Source organism: Hordeum vulgare, chromosome 3H (genome assembly GCF_904849725.1).
Source record: "Hordeum vulgare subsp. vulgare chromosome 3H, MorexV3_pseudomolecules_assembly, whole genome shotgun sequence".
Taxonomy (NCBI): domain Eukaryota; kingdom Viridiplantae; phylum Streptophyta; class Magnoliopsida; order Poales; family Poaceae; genus Hordeum; species Hordeum vulgare.
The window spans coordinates 262,767,809-262,787,731 of NC_058520.1; the positions used below are offsets into that span (position 1 = coordinate 262,767,809).

The 19,923-nt window shown below is 43.5% G+C and overlaps 1 pseudogene; it reads right to left on the reverse strand.

Moving 5' to 3' along the window:
• Positions 1-14,782: 14,782 nt before the first annotated feature.
• On the reverse strand, positions 14,783-15,369 carry LOC123441675 (annotated as a pseudogene).
• Positions 15,370-19,923: the final 4,554 nt, after the last annotated feature.

Below are 19,923 nucleotides of genomic sequence, written 5' to 3' on the forward strand. Positions count from 1 at the left end.
TAAACTAGGGATGTCATGCCCCACAACTTAGTTGCCCAAGAGCTCCCTAGGAGGGCAGTCTACCACAAGATAGAGTTTGAGCCTGGAGCCAAACCCCAACCCCTACATTTTAGGTTTTTATCAGGAAATAATTTCTGGAAGTCATATCGGCCAGATAAGCCTGTGACGGCTCCATATTGATTTTTCCCCAGTTTTATTTCGGAAGAAGCGGGAGCCATTTTGCATTGAAACTCGATATTAGCAAAGTCATCTCCTGAGAAAGACTTCTTTCTTATTTATGCAAGATTTCAAAGAACATAGTGAAGCCCTCAAAGCGCGTGGTAAGTAGAGAAGTTTTCCAAAAAGATACCTCGTTTTTCCATTAAGTGTGCATTGTCTGATGAAGAATAAGGGGGAGCGAACTCAATAACCCAGCGGAAGAACCGTCCGGACTTGAAACAACGGATGCAACCCTTGCATTTCGTTCTTTTGTTCTTTACTCTATTTTTTCTTTGGCACTCACGTCCTTTGGAATAAGGGCATTTTTCTTCTCTACTAGTTCCGTTGACCATTATATAGTTTCTTAATTATATTATGTCACATGATGTGAAAAAGGAAGGAGTAATCAAAAAAGCTTAGAACTACCCGATCCGTTGAAATACGATATGAAGGAAACAAACTTCAATCCCTCATTCTTATTGTTTGTTCTTCTGATCCCCTTGTTTTTCACTCGCTTAATTTGGAAGAGGAAAATTACATCAGCTAAAGTGAGAAATACACAACTGCTCGGAAAGCTTTGGTTTGAGCGTTGGTTTTGATGAAAATGAAGGAAGCTTGCCCGAAAAACGTATGTGGAACCAATGATACCAAAAAAAGAATCAAATATGAGGAGAACTGGGTGCACTGGTAAACGGCTCCGGCATAGCTTGTACGACTTCTGAATCCTATTAATGGCGCTCTCCGAATAAATAAGTAGATACAGGGGGACTACATACACGTGCTCTCCAAGTAGGGAAAGTGAGAAATCTACGGTCTTCCATCTACGGATGTGACAAATCCAATCCAAATTGGTCTTGTCCCGTGGCTCGGACCCGGTCACGTAAATGCAGCTACCACTACGACGGGATAGTCTAGTTATTTAGTCCATTTCAATCCCTATTTGGCCATTCAACAGTAGCGTACGACCTTTGGAAAGCATCTCTTTGTAGAGGGGACTCCTGCTTATTATCTTCTTCCTTGGATCAGAGAAAATATAACTTACCAATTGGAAATGGAAATGTCGAATGAATTGAACCAAATTATGGAAACTGTGGTTGAGCTTGCCTGTCATCAACGAAGGATGGTTGTGAAGTTGGTGGAAGAAAGCAAACCAATGAATGCAGCTAGTCACCCCGAAAGGCGATCCCATGTCTTTTGAGAAACTAACACAAGCTGTTGTGTTGACTTATCTTATACTAAGGGTTTGTCCCAGCCAACAAGGGATTTCTTATAATTCTAGGATGAAATAACATCATATCTCAGCTGGATTATGACAAAGATTGAAGTGAAAGTACCCGGTTTCCGAGCGTGGAAACGGAAAAGAATGAGGTGAAAGGGCCGACACATGCGGCCCACTTAGAATGTGCTTTTACTTCCCCAGGTTGTACAATAGCACCATTTTCTGAACCCATGTTCGAAAGGATTAGGGCACTAGATTGAACAATAGATCGGTCCGATAGAAACTTAGGTTGGGATGGCGGGGGGATGAGTGGAGCTTGTGTATGACATGTACTGGTGTTTCATTAGTACCTTGATAGAGTACCTGAAGCTTCTTTTGACGAAGCAGTGCCATTTGGTTCTTCCTTCTTTCACGTCCATCCGTGAATGATTTGATAATTCTTTTCATCATTGTTTTGATCGCAGACTTGACCATTGTCTATAGGAAGAAAGTGCTCACTCATTTTCTATTTGTTTTCATGTGCGCATACAGTCAGCCTAATTTACAAAGTGTGAAGTGGAAGGGCGAGTACGGGTGAAAGCCCACTACCTTCGGGATGAAATATATGCTCGAGTCATAGATCGCTTTGCTTCACTATATAGAATGGGATGTATTGATAAGCTTTGAATGCAGGAAGGGAAACCTTAGAGCTTTCTTCGCTTATCTTCCCAAGCAGACGATACGATTCTCTTTATTCTATTTCTCTGTCTTTCCAACTAAATTTCCCGCTTATTCTGATTGGAGTGATGTGTGGTAACGGGGATAATGCAATTGATGGTGCATGTGGCCCCACGGAATGACCGTATTAAATGAAATAGGAAGCAAGGGAGTTGGGTAGACTAAAGATGCTGGCTTTAGCCCTGTGCGACCTTTTTTTAAGTCCAGTCGTAAGGAAAGATTGATTGGATTTGGTCCATTTGGTGTCCTTCCAGACGGAGAAGCGAGAACCATTTCCTGTTTGACCGCTTGCCCTCCTGGCACAGATGTGGGAAAAGATCTCAATTGCGGAATCAAATATGAATGAAGTTAGAACAATCAGCGTAAGCTCCTTCTCTAGGGCCACAATTATAATGACAAGAACTCTTACCAACTAGCTGAACGCATCTGGTCTCCTTCTCTGTCGTACCCCTAGCGGATATGAATAATAGGAAGAAACAGGCCCTTTCTAAAGGTGGGCATTAGACCAGAGTTTCGTGAGCCGGAGAAGATCGATAAAGCTTATAAATTTCTCGTTTGCAGGAGGAGGTGGTGGTATGACTCCATCCGTTGAATGAGAATTTCGTGCCACCTGTTCGGTGTCCACATCCGCTACCATTTTCTGATCCCAGTATCTATAGAAAAATCGCTATTTGCATCACTCTATGGAAGGCCGCCCGTAGGTAATATCACCAACCAAGTTCCTTTCTTCTTTTGTTTGTTCCTTCTTTACCAACTTCTACTTCTTGGTTGGCTTGATGCTTCCAGGTCTTGCCTCTGTTGATACTGGTCATGGGGACAAGAACTCCGTCGGAAGAGAGCAGATACCAATCCTAAACAACCCTTAAAATGGCTTTGCTATCTGATTCCTACAAAAGAGATAGGGGAAGCTCACTTTTGTCAAATGGGGCTAGAAAGCATAGAACCCATTCTTAAATCAACCGGTGAATCCATAATCAAAATGAGGAGAACAATATATGTTATGAGAAGAGTGACGTGGCAATAGATTGCATTTCAAAAAGAATCTATACACTCAATAAGCCAGAACGGGAAGACTGAACTGCAAAAACAACTGGTATTGTGTGAGAAGAGGCCTATTCTCAATAATGAACAAGGTGATGCAGCTCTAGTTGCTGGAGGCAGGGGACGTAGACGCGACAGGAATAGATCCAGGGGGGAAACAAATAAAAAAAGTCTATGAGGATCACAAAAATTGAGGTGGAGGGAGATTGTATAAGTAAGGATCGGGTAGAGGAAGACATAAGTATTTCAGTTGTAGATGATCACTACCGAAAAAGATGTACATTCGAATGAAAAAAGAGGGCCTGTCCGAGAGGAAATAAAGAATATTCATTTGCGGATTCTTCCAAACAAGCAACGGATTGAGCAACTAGAGCAAAAGCCGTTGCGCGTTAGCGCATCTGATTTCTTGCTCGGGAACGAGGGGACTAATTTTTTTTGTCAAAAGCCATCTTTCTCTTTAACTAACTAAGTCTTTTAAAAATATATGTATATGAGGTATTTTGACTTAATGGGACGTAGGCATCTCATTCATAGGCAAGAGCAGGCCAGCCTGAAGGCATGAACTGAAGGCAGGCAAGAAGGCATTAAATGGCTTTGAAGGATGCAGTGTAAAGACACGAAGTACAGTATCTTCCGTTCTATAAAAATATATGGAATCCGCGAAGCTATCCTTTTTTGAAGTCATTTGTGCATTCGATTTTTTTCTTTCACAAGAGCACTCAAACATAGATTGAAGATATTCAGTTCTTCAGTCGGCAGCTGGAGTCAGTAATAACAAGCAGCGTCCAATACTACTTCTCCTTTGAATGTTCATTCTGGAATTGAATGTCACAAACAAGACTCATACTTCACACTTCGAAATGCTTGAATCAAGAACAGTAATCCGCAGATTTAGAGATTGGGGGGCAGTCATAGCATTGGCAGTAGTTAGCAGAGGTCAAGTAGAAGAAGCGATAAGAGCAGTTAGAGAGAAACCAACGGCTCATCAAACCTTTATGTTTCTGTTACAACTCAAGTAGTTTGTTTTCAAGTAAGGTACTCAAGTAAGCTTACCTCCTAAAGACAGTGTTCCGGGTGAGCTAGCAAAGAAAGGCAGCAGTTAACTGGAAATTTAGGTAAAATTAGCATTTCATAAGTTTTAGTAAGGACAGTTATCGGAAGTAGGCCATGGAGAAAGAGAAGAACCAATCGTCCAACACTATGTTAACAAATACATGAAAGGTTTGACTATTACATACACTTGAACGCGTTACTTATCAATACATGAGACTAGACTTGACTCAAGCTTCATACGAAAGCATTTACTGAACTAAAGTCGTTGAACCAAGTCAAGTGAAAGACTAATTCGAAGAATGCTTTAATTTAGTTTGTTATCACATGCCTTTCTAATCGTGAACCTCCTACTTCTTCTCCCAATTATGAAACGAGGATTGGCCTGTTTACTTTTCCCTTCCTTTAGACCAAGAGCCCCTAGTTTCACCAAAAGACATTTGTGTGTTGTCATTCAACTCCGGACAAGCCTGTCATTGGGCTACTTGCGTCTTCGGCAGATACAAAGGAGAATTGACGGTCGGTGAAATAGCCCTCCAACTCGTAGCTCTTCTTTCTTAATGTGAAAACTCTCCTTTCAGATGAAAACGAGAAAGAAAGATGTCAACTACTAAATGTGCTACTTTGTGAATTTGATACTAGGTAGTTCTCTCCCCTTGGCAGACAAGTATCCTTTCTGACATACATCTCTGCTACAGGAGGGTATGACCCCCAGATCTAGGTGAGGTGATAGCGGGGAACTCCGATAGGTTTTGGTTTCCTCCTCACTAATTGATGGAGCCCGAAACTGCTTGATGACTTTTGGTGTGGGGTCAGATTGAGCCAAGGTCATCTTGTAACAGGAACAGGAAGAATAGCAAACAAGCCCACAAGCAGGAATAGGAATATTGGTTGACACTATCCTCTGGTTAGCAATCAACTATGGACTTGGCAACTCAGAAGCCAGCAAGTCAACCTTTGTGAGATCTTCGGCCTAGTTTAGGGACGAAACTGAGTCTACTTCCTCATTTAGGCTGATATGAACTGCTAAAGTTTTCATCTTTACCGTCGATATCATAGGTACAAATGAAAGAAACTGGAATCACGAAGTTGTTTTTTCTCTAGATACGCAGAGGGGAGAGCATGTCCTGTCTCAGGCATTATACCAGTCGTTAACGATCTTACCGGGACACATCCAATTGAAACTAGAATCCCAACCTCTTTGGAAGAAGCTCCAAATAGAAAAAAAATCAGAATGGGGAATCTTCCTACAAACTCAAATGTGTTAAATATATATATATATATATACCTATCTCTACCTAGAAAAACTGGAGTTTCAAGCACCCTCGTGGGAGACATTGGATGTAGTCAATCGGCCTTAAAATGCTCATAAACAACTCTTCCCCATTTGACTTAGTTTTCACTCTCCTCTGTTTTTAGTAGAAAAAGCATGATCCTAGTTTGCGAGTCGAACAGGTCTAGTATTCTTTAGTTTTTCATCTGAGGGAACGTGGTAGCCCTGATCTAGCTAAGACTTGATATTCCATTCTATTTCATTCTGATCTTGGTATGAGGAAATAGGTGAGGCGAGGCTAAGAAAAGATGTGGGACTTCCCACGCTAAGTTGTTCCAATCTGTGTATTCAAGTAACCGAACTCGAAAGTGCTTCTATGAGCAAGATTTGTGCGTACAAGGGTAAAGAAGCGAGCAAGGCGATCTTTCCGCTGGAAATCATATACCTGAGTGCTATTTGATCAGAGTGAGTTGTAATTGAGCTTGATTTACTTGCTCTTCTATTTGCATTTTTTGTTAAGTATGTGGGTGACTTATCGTCGTGAGATCGGTTGGTCGAAAATTATTTTCAAGTAGTCTCAATCGGCGAACTCGGCTCCATAGAAAAATTCAGTAGTGAATCAAAGAACTCATGCATGTAATCAGTGACTAGGGATCGATCAATCGGATGCAACCGAGCCATACAAAAATAATTGGAAAAGGGATGACGCAAGAGCATCGGAAGGCGACTTAGCAACATTAGTCATTTCGTATAGAAAGGAATGAAAGGAACTCTCTTCCATCTAGACGAAAGATCCCATTTTTGCTACCACTCTCCCTCTTATGTGTCTCTGTCAGCCGTTGTTTAATAGCTTTCAAAGAGAGTCCAGTCATTCTCTTATATACTGAAAAGTACGAACGGACTTAAAGCACGAACATGATGGAAAGGTTGAATTCAAAACATCTTGAATCGAATTCTCTCTTTTCAGAGAGCTTGAGAGCGACATGAGTGGGCCGGCCAAAGAAGACCACTATGGAAGTGAAAGGGGAGGGCAAGAGAGGTTCGAAGACCATAGCCCGATGTGAGTACATTGGCATCATTGTCGTATGAAATTCATGCACAAAGGGTGCCGCATCACTCTCAATGTCATTCAAGATAATCCTTCCTGCCGTCCAATCTCTGTCCGTAAGCTCCAAGGATTACTGAAATGGGGTACTGTTAGCCAATGTGTGCAAGTGCGTGAGATTCACCAGGAGGATGATCCCCAAGAAATTACTCTGGATGCTGATCCTGCAGAGCAGACACCTCCAGCTGTTCAAAAACTCCTACAGGAGTTTGATGCTTCGTTCCGGGAGCCAAAGGAATTACCCCCTCGTCGTGCCTGTGACCACCAAATTCCTTTGGTGCCAGGTGCGGTGCCAGTCAATCTCCATCCATATAGATATGCACCCCACCAGAAAACAGAGACCGAGAAGCAAATCTGTGAGATGATGACCAATGTCATTATTCGTCGCAGCACGAGCCCCTTCGCTTCTCTAGTGATCTTGGTTTGTTAGAAGGATGGATCCTGGCGCTTTCGAAATATCATATGCCAGTTGCGGGTTGTCCCAAGCTCAATGTAGTTTCTCAAGAGAAAAAGAGGGGGGTACATTGTCTGTCCGTCGAAGAAGGCAACAAACAAGTGGAAGCAACCTATGATTTGTTTATTCTACTCCTTGATGCCAGTATATGCTTGCTGTCATGCTGGAAAAAGCGGGGGTTTCGGCCGGTATTACGTACTATTGTATTTGAACCAATGACTCTCGCTGTATGAAAACGATACTCTAACTGTTGAGTCAAGTAGGACAAGCTGAAGTCAAGTTAGAGAAAATCGATAAAAAGAAAAATCCAACCAAAGCGCAACCAGAGTTCTCCACGGGGTGGAGTGCTAAGAAAGAGAAAGTGTTATCGCTATAAGAAATGAAGCAGCGGCCAGCACAGTAAGATAAACCACTTGGTTTAAAAAACTGCTTAGTGGCGTGTGATTTCAACACTATTCCACAGGTATATGACAAAAATTGTGGGATAGACCTCTATGTTCCTCAGCTTAAATAATTTTATGATTGTTTACAATTTTGTCATCTATTTTACATGAGGTATAGAGGGTGGTCTTGGAGCAAGAAAAGTGTTGAGCCTAGGCGCATGATGGTACGACTGAGACTGAGTTGAGCAGGAGCAAGCGGTTGGATTGGCCTTACTATTCAAGACTAAAGATACTCGGCTTCCTCTTCATCAAGTCAGGAAATTCGACCCTTAGTGAGCTGTACCAAAACTAGAGCAGGCCCAAGATAAGCAAGAACAATCATTCAGGACCGATCAGGCAGGAAGCAGACAGTAAGCTAAGAATACTTGAAGAAGGTGGTCGTTGAGACAAAGCCCTAGTTCGGCCAGAACTGTAGGGAAAGTTGTAGAGGCTGCTCCATAGCTTTGGTCGTCCCACGCGAATCCGCTTTTGAAGAAGCGGCTATTCTATTGGACTGCTTGGCTATAAAGACTATAAGTAAGTACTCCGGGGAAGGAATCCGATCTGCATATGAAGCAGAAGCAGGAAAAGGCGAGCGCACATCAAGGAATTTTCCATACTAGATCGACTCAACATTACCGAATCTACTCTGATACTCACTTCTCTTCATGGTTGGATGTACAAAAGAGTCTCTTCAGTCCGGGGGTCTATGCATTTGACTTTTTGGCTCAATACCCTGCTCTCGACCTTTCCTCGGGATGGGAGGCTATGAAATAGTTGAAAGCAGATGCAACATTAAAGAATGTCAATCCAGTAGCCTTAAGTCGTACCGAACACTATGTGCTAATAGTAAGGGATTTCTTTCAACCTGGTGGTAAGCCGGTGGTACCCGAAGAAACTGTTGCCCGAAGGAAGGGACTAAACCCATCTGTTCAAGTAGTAGCCAAGTATGACCGAAGGAGTATCTCCGAATTAAGGAGTACCGAAGGGAAGGAAGAAAAACCTAGTGAAAGTAAGAAATATAAATAGTAGTCTATCGATTAGGTTTTTCTACTTAATTTAGCTGGGAGCATATTTGCGTTAGAATTCAATGCAAAGTTTTAGAATTTTTTCAATGCAAAGTTTTAGAATACCTGTACTCAATGCAAATTTTTAGAATTTTTTCACATAGGCAGCGTGATTGGGGGCATATTTGTTGCTTCCCAAGGTAGTTAGTTCACCACACACGCATGGTAGTACTAAACTGCAGAAAACTATTAAGTCATCCAATTCATGCCGCATTGCAAGATTACTCTACCATTCTATAAATGGTATATAAATAAGTGTCTTCACTTCATCAAATGAAAACCAAAGAAATTGAGTACTAACACGTATTTCTATGGATGCTGCAAACATGCTTTCGGCAGCAATTCCCAAAAAGGAATAGGTGTTCGAGCCAGGTCATGAAATCAGGGGGAACATGCCAAGAAGAAATCCATGGAAATCAGCATTCCAAGAACAATAAGTTGGCATTTTCTTTCACATATAAACTATTTATTAAGGGAAAAGATATGAAAAAGTAGAGTGGGATCGATTGTATGCACTCTCGTTATGCTTTGGCCAACCCTCTTTTCCAAGTTCCTCTTGTTTATCCAATCTGTATTCCAGTCAGAAATCCAAGGTAAGATCAAGCCACAGGGGAATCTTGGTACCGTTGACCCAGGAAATCAAGTATCAAATGACCCGGGTAATAAGTTTATGACTGAAATGAAACTAGAGAAGGGAATAGAAGGATGCCTATGTTTCCAATACATAAATCCTTAACAAAATGGAGCATAGACAATACGGCCAACTATTGATATTAGTTTCCCTCGATAAATAGTTTGGATTGGATAAACAATCCTACTTTCGGTCCACTCATAAAACAAGGGAAAAGATCAAGGTTGAAAACCTTCCAGCAAAACTAGTAACCAAACCCTGACGAACTTGCATTTGTTGAGCGAAAACAAGAGTTCAACAGGAAGAATGTATGAAGAGATTGAGATGCTTGGATCTTGGCTAAATTTATAAGCGAAGAATGCACGTGAAGCATTAATGGTACATTCGACTATATCTCATTCTATAGAAACCATTTCTCAATCTATTAAAACCATTTGCTTTACGTAGACGTGATGGTACTTCCACTATTTTGGCATCTTATGGAACCCAATTCAAGATATATAAACAAGATTCTTGTTAGTACAATGATGATCTCTTGGCTATGACTGAGCCATATATTAATGGAAATGGGTTTCTCCTCCGAAAAGGCCAAGTTCAGTTCAAGTAGTGGCAAACTAGAATCCTTCTTTTGTTTTCCCTTCGTGGTTAGTTTTAGTTCAAATGACGAATTGAAACATAAACCAATGGAATCCATTGGCTGGGGTATCCTATGTCTATAGATAGATTCAAGTACAAATCTATACCCCTTCCCTAGCGCCCTATAGACCTGTTTTGCTAAGTGGACCCTACTTAGCTGGTTGGCCTAGGGGGTGCAATTCAAGAGAGAAGTTCTACAAGTTCTCAATTGACGATATCCTCGTATTGGTAACGCGGCTGGTGTTGACTCGTTTAGAGAACAGACCCCGATGTTCTTGGGAAGAAAGAGAGAAGGACAGCCCTGTAAGGGAGATCTTGTGTTGGAAGATATTGGTGGGTGTCATCTTGTTCAATTCTGGGTCAAATGACAAGAGGGCCGTTCAAGAAGATTGGAAGTAGATGTTGTTGAGAAATGGTCAAAGTGCCACTATGGAGGTTCGAACAAGCGTCTACCTACCAAGTGAATTGTCATTGAAATAACGATGGCAACAGGTTGAGCTCTATCCATTGAAATTGAGTCTATCGATGCGGTAAAGTACAGAGCAGAAACAAATCCTCCATTTCCCTGCCTTGCAACTGAACAAAGGAGACCTGTCGGTTGACCAATTGTAGGAAATTACGCCTCTCCTGCTTTGCTTACTTTTGGCCAGCATTCGTCTTCAGCTTATAGTAGCGTTTCCAGCTCTATTGGAAATCGAATTTCTATGTCCGTCCAAAAAAAGCATGAACTTCTAGTGCCACCATCCACCAGAAGAGTAGGTAACCTGCTTGCTCTTTTCTCTATTGGGGATGTAGGTATATGTTCCAACTCTCCTTCCTACACACTGGCATACAAAGCAGCCTCGTAAACTGCATTTTGTAACTGAACCTCCACAGTTTGAAAACCTAAGGGTGGATCAAAAGGCACCGGTATTCTCTAATCTAACTTGAATTCACATCAATAATCAAGGGGAACAAGAAGAAGGCAAGAGCACGGTTCCGGCTAAAACCAACTCTGCAAGCAAAGCAGAACTCAGTGGTGACTGATCCGCTCGAACCACACTAGTTACTTAGGCTCGCTTATCAGAGCTCCCCTAACTCTGATCTCTGATCTAGTAGTTGCGAGAAATCAATACAGCTCCATCTGATCTTAGGATCTTTGTAGAGGACAAAGCATCAAGCCAGCCAAGAAGTAGAAGTTGGTAAAGATGGCACAATCAAAAGAAGAAAGGAACTTGGTTGGTGACCTTACATGCGGGAGGCCTTCTATAGAGTGAGGCAAATAGCGATTTTGCTATAGATACTGGGATCGGAAAATGGTAGTGGATGTGGACGCCGAAGAAGTGGCACGAAATGCTCGTTCAACGGATGAAGTCATACCACCGCCTCCTCCTGCAAACGAGCAGGTTCTAAGCTTTATCGATCTTCTCCGGTTCACGAAACTCTGGTCTAATGCCCGCCTTTAGAAAGGATTTGTTTCTTCCTATTATTCGTATCTGCTAGGGGTACGAAGGAGAAGGAGACCGGATGCGTTAAGCTAGTTGGTAAGAATTCTTGTCATTATTGATAGTGGCCTTCGAGAAAGATCTTATGCTGATTGTTCTAACTTCATTCATATTTGACTCTGCAACTGAGACCTTTTCCCACATATGTGCCAGGGGGTAAGTGGTCAAAGCAGAAAGGGTTCTCGCTTCTCCGTCTGGAAGGACACCAAATGAACCAAGTCCTATCGATCTTTCCTTATGACTCTGTCGGGGAAATCGACACCTATGGTAAGCTCTAATGGTCCCTTGATCATTCGACGGAGGGAGAGAGGCGGCGCTGAGAGCGGAGCTAGCGATCAGCACCGGCAAGCGTAAAACCCTACTCCTGCTTAGTTTGTATTTGGTGCTTATTGTAGGGCCATTTGCTACAGTAATTTAACTGCTGATTAGGGAGTCTAAAACCCAAAAGGTCCAACCCCTAGAAAATGAGCCTTGTGCCTCTGTTTATAGGAGAAGTGGTCACCAACAGTGTGCTCATGCATTGCATAGTGAATAGGGTTCACCGCTTATCTTTCTACTGTGGTGTCAACGGGCAGTAAATGCCTTGTGTGGCCCCTGACCTGCATCAACGTGGCTTCGACATGTGCTCGGGTGTGTTGACACCTAGGCTTTGTGCTGGCGCATGAGGGATGCGCTGGAGCGGTGGCGGTCGGTGGCACTATGGCAGGAGGGACACCTGGCGGGCGAAGAGAGCCTGCCGTCCTGGCGCCCTTGCCCATGGTCTCGCCCATCTTCCCGACAAGAATGGCTTGTCGGGGTCTTGGACATCTTCCCGGCAAGGAGGGATTGCCGGGGCCTTGCAAGTATTCCCGGCATGGAGGGCCTGCCGGGGCCTTGTGAGTCTTCCCGGTGAGGAGGGCTCGCCGAGGCCTTGTAGCCTCGGTTGGCTCTTCACACCTTTGGCGGGGTGTGGTCTTGGCGAGCCTGGGGTTTCTGTTCCCGTCAGCTCCCTTGGCGTGTCGCCACCAAGTGTGTTGCTGGTGCCCGTGCACAAGTCAGGGGCACAGGAGACCCTTGTCTCGAGTGCACCGACAGACTCGACTTAAAAACACAACAGAGGGCTAAAGGTAGTATCTTTAGTCTACCCAACTCCCTTGCTGCCTATTTCCTTTTATACGATCATTATATGGGGCCACAAGCACCATCAATTGCATTATCCCCGATACCAGACATCACTCCAAACAGAATAATTAGGAATGCTTGTTGGAAAGTCAGAGAAATAGAATTATGGGAATCATATGGTCTGCCTGGGAAGATAAGCGAAGAAAGCTCTAAGGTTTCCCTTCCTGCATTCAGAGCTTATCAATTCGTCCCACGCTATATAGTGAAGCAAAGCTATCTATAAATCGAGCATATGTTTTATCCGGAAGGTAGTGGGCTTTCACCCGTACTCATCCTTCCACTTCGCACTTACTAAATTAGGCTGAACGTATGCGCACATGACAACAAACAGAAAACGAGTGAGCACTTTCTTTCTATAGACAACGGGCAAGTCTGCGATCCAAACAGTGATGATAAGAATTATCAAATCATTCGCGGATGGATGGGAAAGAAGGAAGAACCAAATGGCACTGCTTCCTCAGAGCGAGCTACGGGTACCCAATTAAGGGACTAATAAAACACCACTACATGTCATACAGAAGCTCCATTCATCCCTCCGCCAGCCCAACCTAAGTTTCTATCGGACTGAGCTATCCTTCAATCCAGTGCCCTAATCATTTCGAACTTGGGTGCATAAAATAGTGGTATTGTACAACGTGGGGAAGTAAAAGCACATTCTAAGTGGGCCGCATGGGTCGGCCCTTTCACCTCATTTTTTCCGTTTCCATGCTCTGTAACCGGGTTCTTTCTCTTCAGTCTCTCTCATAATCAAGCTGAGATATGATGTTGTTTCATCCTAGAATTATGATAAATCCCTTGTTGGCTCAGACGGGCCCTTAGTATAACATAACTCAACACAACAGGTTATGTCAGTTTCTCAAAAGACATGGGCTCGCCTTTCGGGGTGACTAGCTACATTCATTGGTTTGCTTTCTTCCACCAACTTCACAACCATCCGTCGTTGATGACAGGCAACCTCAACCACAATTTCCGTAGTTTGGTTCGATTCATTCAGCATTTCCATTTCCAATTGGTAAGTTATATTTTCTCCGACCCAAGGAAGAATATCACAAGTGGGAGTCCCCTCTAGAAAGAGATGCTTTCCAAAGGCCGTACACTACTTTTGAATGGCCAAATAGGGATTCAAACAGAGTAAATAACAAGTGTATCCCGTCGTAGTGGTAGTTGCGTTTACGTGACCTTGTCCGAGCCACGGGACAAGACCAAATTGGATTCGATTTGTCACATCCGCGGATGGAAGACCTTAGATTTCTCACTTTCCCTACTCGGAGAGCACATGTATGTAGTCCGCCTGTATCTACTTATTTATTCGGAGAACTCCATTAATAGGTTTTAGAAGTTGTATGAGCTATGGCGGAGACATTTACCAATGCACCCAGTTCTCCTCATATTTGATTCTTTTTTTGGTATCATTGGTAGCACATACGTCTTTGGGGCAAGCTTTCTTCACTGTCATCAAAACAAACGCTCAAACCCAAGCTTTCCGAGTAGTTGTTCATTTATCACTTAAGTTGCTATCATTTTCCTCTTCCGATTTAAGCGAGTGAAAAACAAGGGGATCAGAAGAACAAACAATAAGAATGAGGGTTGAAGCCCGTTTCCTTCGTATTGTATTTCAACGGATCAGGTAATTCTAGTATTTTTTGATTACTCCTTCCTTTTTCCCATCATTTGACATAACATAAATAAGAAACTATTTGATGGTTAACAAAACGAGTAGAGAAGAAAAATGACCTTATTCCAGAGGAAGTGAGTGCCAAAGAGAAAATAGAGTAAAGAACAAAATAACGAAATGCAAGGGTTGCATCCGTTGTTTCAAGTCCAGACGGTTCCTCTGCTAGGTTATTGAGTTGGCTCCCCCTTTATTCTTCATCAGACAACGCACGCTTAATGGAAAAATGAGGTATCTTTCTGGAAAACTCCCCTATTTACGACTTTGTTAGGTCTTTGAGGGCTTCACTATGTTCTCTGTAATCTTGTCTAAATAAGGAAGAAGTCTTTCTCAGGAGATGACTCTGTTGATACCGAGTTCCAATGCAAAATGGCTCCCGCTGCTTCTCAAAGAAAACTCGGGAAAAATCAATATGGAGCCGTCAGAGGCTTATCTGGTCGATATGACTTCCCGAAATTCTTTCCTCATAAAAACCTAAAATGGAGGGGTTGGGGCTTTGACCCAGGCTCAAACTCTATCTTGTGGTAGACTGTCCTCCTAGGGAGTTCTTGGGAAACTAACTTGTGGGGCATGACATCCCAAATACATCATTTACATTAGGAATTTCCAGATAAAAAGGCTTATGTGTATTGGATCCGCTCTTTTGTTAGCATCAACACATGAATGAGATTCTTCTTATTCTTCCTAAATAGAACCCTCCCACCCTCTCCATGCTGAGGACTATCAAGCCTTCTTGAGTTAGGTCTATGGTAGAAGCTTGGAACGTAGACCAGGATACAAATATTTCACTCACTCAAAAGTGAAAACCTGTGACTATATCGTCCTGAAGACGGATGTGGTGGGAAGAAGTCGCATTTAGAAGTGTTTCTGACTTTACATTTAGGTTTCGGCATAACAAAGGTTGCACTGTCTTTTCGCACTTAGGCGCACAACGTGCCATTGGTAATGATTCTACTACGATGCTGCAAATTCGCAAGTTCATCCTAAGTAATCGTTGTTTTCATTGGATTCCTCCAGAATTACTTTGTTAGGATTGAAGAATTGCTGCTATTGTTCCTGAATAGACTCGATTCTCCCGTATAGATGTTGTTGCAAAAGCCTATAAAACAACGAGCTACTATCATTTCTTCATTATAGATTGAGATCTTCGGACTTGATGTACAAATAGATGGAATAGCAGAAAATAGCATATTTTTATCCTTCATATCCGTCGAAATCAATCTCATCTCCAGGTAACTCCATCTTTTTTAGATATGCTCCCGAAAAGAGAAAGGAGACTGAGATAGGGGTTCTCCTTGGTTTTTCCAAGGAAAGCATGATTTAGCATGTAACGTGAACATCAGTGGACACCCACACAGTCTCGATTTGAAGAAAAAGTACCATACCATTTTAGTTTTTAGGGTGAAAAAGCTGTTTCGAAATATGCCCTAGAGGCAATAATAAAATGGTTATTATCATTTTTCCTTGTTCATGATAATCGTCTATTGTTCATGCTATAATTTTATTAACAGGAAACAGTAAAGGTGGACTATGGGTATCTCCGAAAGTGTGTGTTGGGTTGTCACGAATCGAGATCGGGATTTGTCACTCCGTGTGACGGAGAGGTATCTCTGGGCCCACTCGGTAGAACATCATCATAATGAGCTCAATCTGACTAAGGAGTTAGTCACGGGATCATGTGCTACGGAACGAGTAAAGAGACTTACCGGTAACGAGATTGAACAAGGTATATGGATACCGACGAGCGAATCTCGGGCAAGTTCTATACCGAAAGACAAAGGGAATTGTATACGGGATTGATTGAATCCTTGACATCGTGGTTCATCCGATGAGATCATCGTGGAACATGTGGGAGCCACCAAGGGTATCAAGACCCCGTTGATGGTTATTAGCCGGAGAGGTGTCTCGGTCATGTTTGCATGCCTCATGAACCCGTAGGGTCTACACACTTAAGGTTCGATGACGCTAGGGTTATAGGGAATTGTTATACGAGGTTACACAAGCTTGTTCGGAGTCCTGAGGACCTCCGGAATGGTCCGGAGGTAAAGATTGATTTATAGGATGGATGGGTTTGGACGCCGGAAATGTTTTGGGCACCACCGGCAACGTGCCGGGACCACTGGAATGGTTCCGAAGGCCCACCAGAAGGGGCCACCGGCCCCGGGAGGCTACACGGGCCAAGTGTGAGAGGGAACGAGCCCTTGGGTGGGCTGGTGCACCCCCCCCACACACCCATCCCAAGGCACCCAAGAGAGGGAAGTGGGGAAACCCTAAGTCAGGTGGGCCTTAGGCCCACCAAGCGGTGCGCCACCCCCTCCTCCCCTCCCGGCCGCCACCTCCTGGCGCCATCTAGGGGTGCGTCACCCTCCCCTTTCCCTTATATATATAGTGGGGGCTTTGCCCATTGGACACACGGCAATTTCTCCCTCTCTTCTTCCTCCTCTCGCACGGTGCTTGGCGAAGCCCTATCGGGAGACCTCCTCGCTCCAGCACCACTACGCCGTCGTGCTGCCGGAGCTCTTCCCCCACCTCTCCGTCCTCCTTGCTGGATCAAGGTGCGGGAGACGCGACGGGGCTGCACGTGTGTTGAACGCGGAGGTGTCGTGGTTCGGCATTAGATCGGAATCACAACGCGATCTGAATTGCAACAAGTACGACTCCATCAACCGTCTTCTAGCAACGCTTCCGCTTAGCGATCTTCAAAGGTATGAAGATGCTCTCACCCCTCTCTCCTTGCTGGTTTCTCCATAGGAAGATCTGAATATGGCATAGGAAATTTTTTGAATTTTGCTACGTTACCCAACAGTGGCATCCAAGCCAGGTTTTCTATGCGTAGATTCTTTGCACGAGTAGAACACAAAAGGTTGTGGGCGTTGATTTTGTAAATCACTTGCCGTTACTAGTCTTGTTCTTTTCCATCGGTATTATGGGATGAAGCGGCTCGGACCGACCTTACACGTACGCTTACGTGAGACAGGTTCCACCGGCTAACATGCATATGGTGCATAAGGTGGCTAGCGAGTGTCTGTCTCTCCCACTCTAGTCGGATTGGATTTGACGAAAAGGGTCCTTATGAAAGGTAAATAGCTTTGGCATATCAACGTTGTGGCTTTCACGTAGGTAAGAAGGCGTTCTTGCTAGAAACCCAAATCAGCCACGTAAAACTTGCAACAACAATTAGAGGACGTCTAACTTGTTTTTGCAGGGTTTGACATGTGATGTGATATGGCCAAAGGATGTTATGTTACATGTGTGATGTATGAGATGATCATGTTCTTGTAATAGGATTCACGATTTGCATGACGATGAGTATGACAACCGGCAGGAGCCATAGGAGTTGTCTTAATTTATTGTATGAGATGCAACGCCATGTGTTTACTACTTTTACTTCATTGCTAATGGTTAGCTGTAGTAGTAGTAGTAGTTGGTGTGACAACTTCACGGAGACTTGATGATGGAGATCATGGTGTCAAGCCAGTGACGATGATGATCATGCGATGCCCAAAGATGGATATCGAAGGAGCAAAGATGATAATGGCCATATCATGTCAGTATATGATTGCATGTGATGTTTATCATGTTTTTCATCTTATTGCTTAGAACGACGGTAGCATAATGAGATGATCCCTCATAAAATTTCGAGAATGTATTCCCCTAAGCATGCACCGTTGCAAAGGACCGTTGTCTCGAAGCAACACGTGATGATCGGGTGTGACAGATTCTAATGTTCGCATACAACGGGTGTAAGCCAGATTTACACACGCGAAACACTTAGGTTGACTCGACGAGACTAGCATGTACAGACATGGCCTCGAATATGAGAGACCAAAAGGTCGAACATGAGTCGTATGGTTGAATACGATCAGCATGAAGATGCTCACCATCGAAGACTAGTCCATCTAACATGATGATCGGACATGGGTTAGTCGACATGGATCATGCAACACTTAGATGACTAGAGGGATGTCGATTTAAGTGGGAGTTTCATACATAATTTGATTAGATGAACTTAATTATCATGAACTTAGTCTAAAAGTTGTCTTTACAAATATTGTAGATCCAATGGCCAATGCAGCGGTCAACCTCAATTTCAACGTGTTCCTAGAGAAAAACAAGCTGAAAGATGATGGTAGCAACTATGCGGACTGGGTCCGCAACTTGAAGCTTATCCTCATGGCATCCAAGAAGGCGTATGTCCTTGATGTGCCGCTTAGTGACCCTCCTGTTCCCGCGGCAGCCCAAGATGTTCAGAACGTCTGGCAGACGCGGAGTGATGACTACTCGACATGCTATACAGTTTAGAAACGGGGCTCCAAAGGCGTTTTGAGCAACACAGAACATATGAGATGTTCCAGGAGATGAAGCTAGTTTTTCAAGCTCATGCCCGGGTTGGGAGATATGAAGTCTCCGACAAGTTCTTTAGCTATAAGATGGAGGAGAACAGTTCTATTAGTGAGCATACACTCAGAATGTCTGGGTTGCACGGTCGTCTCACTCAGCTTGGAGTCGAACTTCCGGATGACGCTGTAATTGATAGAATCCTCCAGTCTCTCCCACCAAGCTACAAGGGTTTTGTGCTGAACTACAACATGCAAGGGATGGAGAAGACTATTCCCGAGTTGTACTCAATGCTGAAATCTGTAGAAGTAGAAATCAAGAAAGAGCATCAAGTCTTGATGGCCAACAAGACCACCAGTTTCAAGAAGGGCAAGGGTAACAAGAACTTCAAGAAAGACGACAAAGCCGTTGCCGCGACCGGTAAGGCAGCTGTCGGGAAGAAGAAAAAGAATGGACCCAAGCCTGACACTGAGTGCTTCTATTGCAAGCGAAACGGTCACTGGAAGCGGAACTGCCCCAAATACTTAGCGGATAAGAAGGCCGACAACGTCAAAGGTATATGTGATATACATGTTATTGATATGTACCTTACCAGCGCTCGTAGTAGCTCCTGGGTATTTGATATCGGTGTTTTTGCTCACATTTGCAACTCAAAGCAGGAACTGCGGAATAAACGGAGGCTGACCAAGGACGAGGTGACGATGCGCGTCGGGAATGGCTCCAAGGTCCATGTGATCGCCGTCGACACGCTGTCTCTACAAACACCTTCGGGATTAGTTTTAAACCTTAATAATTGTTATTTAGTACCAGCTTTGGGCATGAACATTACATCAGCGTATTTCTTAATGCGAGACGGATACTCATTTAAGTCAGAGAATAATGGTTGTTCTATTTATATGAGTGATGGTCATGCTCCGCTGGTGAATGGTTTATTCTTGATGAATCTCGATCATGATGTTACACATATTCATAGTGTGAATACCAAAAGATGTAAGGTTGATAATGATAGTCCCACAAACTTGTGGCACTGCCGCCTTGGTCATATGGGTATCAAGCGCACGAATAAACTCCATACTTATGGACTGATAGAGTCTCTTGACTTTGAATCATTTGACACGTGCGAACTGTGCCTCATGGGCAAGATGACTAAGACTCCATTCTTAGGAATGATGGAGAGAGCAACCGACTTATTGGAAATAATACATACTGATGTGTGTGGTCCAATGAACGTTGAGGCTCGCGGTGGCTATCGTTATGTTCTCACTCTCACCGATTATTTGAGTAGGTACCGATATATCTACTTCATGAAGCACAAGTCTGAAACATTTGAAAAGTTCAAGGAATTTTAGAGTGAGGTTGAGAATCAACGTGACGAGAAAATAAAGTGTCTACGATCTAACGTGAGGTTCAAGGAAGTTCATGGAGGAGAATATTTGAGTCACGAGTTTGGCCCAC